At 31.4% G+C, this 1,206-nt stretch overlaps 1 pseudogene; it reads left to right on the plus strand.

Annotated features, from left to right (window-relative positions):
- Nucleotides 1-226: 226 nt before the first annotated feature.
- LOC145934748 (uncharacterized) lies at nucleotides 227-987 on the plus strand (annotated as a pseudogene).
- The last annotated feature ends 219 nt before the right edge of the window (nucleotides 988-1,206 follow it).

Consider the following 1,206-nt stretch of genomic DNA (forward strand, 5'->3'; position numbering starts at 1 on the left):
CGAATGGTGCTCAAGATGGTCAAAATTAGCGGAAAGCATAGTTCAAATTCCTTGTTTCAAAGGTTTTCCCTTAACTATACGAGCTATTCTTGCAACATATAAAATACTTGCAAATCAATACGAAGGATTTCAACTTGCAACAGGATTGTGTAATCAAGATTCTGTCGAACATTTGTTTTCTAAATTGAGACAACGCGGAGGTTTTAATCCTAATCCAACCGCAAGAATGATCCGATTATCCATCAGACATATATTTTCCACGGGATATATTCAAGCCAGCGAGAAGGGCAATGTTCAATGTATAGAAAGCGAAAGTCTTATCAATCGACCAAGTCGGCTCGTAAAGACGATAGAAAATGTCATGAATACGAGCAATACAATTGTAGAATATGATGAACATGAAAACGAATTACTTGATAAAGGCGCTAAAATTCTTCTCGAGGAATATGATATTGAACAAATCGATAATATAAATTCGATTGATAGCAATTATGACGAAAATGCTATCGCATATTTTGCCGGATTTGTGGCGCGGCGAAGTATTGCTAAAAGTAATTGTGACGACTGCCGAAATGCTATGATGAAAACACCAATGGATGAATGCACATTAAATATATAGAAAAATATATAGAATTTCGTGAATATCCAAATATAGATGAAGATGCTCCAACGGTGACAAAATTGATACGACCAACAACTTTATTCATAAATATTAATAAAACCCAATTAATGGCATTTAATCGTACATGGCAATCTCATTAGGCATCTACACAGATTCTTGATAAGATAGTGACGGAATGTATATATGCCACAAATAAAATATATCCTGAATGGCTAAATAAAGATAAAGAATGTTACAATCATCGAATGCAAACATTAAAATATATGATTAGTATAAAAATATATTCCCGTACGAGATATAATAATCGTACTGCAAGAGTAGCTAGTGCACCGAGAAAAAAAGTTATGAGGTTTGTAAATAAATAAGAAAAATACATAAGAATAGATCACACACATCTTGAGCACCATCATATAAAAACAAAAATGAATAAGAAAATGATAGAGGAAGGAAATGACGGAGAAAAAAAAACAAGAAGAAAAAGGCAGAAAATAATATACATATTTAAAAAATAAAGGTAAGCAAAAAGGTCAGCTAATGAAAAAATAAAGAAATAATAATAAATAAAATAATAGTAAACAATAATA

This window comes from Prenolepis imparis, unplaced genomic scaffold (genome assembly GCF_030444845.1).
Source record: "Prenolepis imparis isolate NDT839.2.m4 unplaced genomic scaffold, iyPreImpa1.0 SCAF_4, whole genome shotgun sequence".
NCBI classification, from domain to species: domain Eukaryota; kingdom Metazoa; phylum Arthropoda; class Insecta; order Hymenoptera; family Formicidae; genus Prenolepis; species Prenolepis imparis.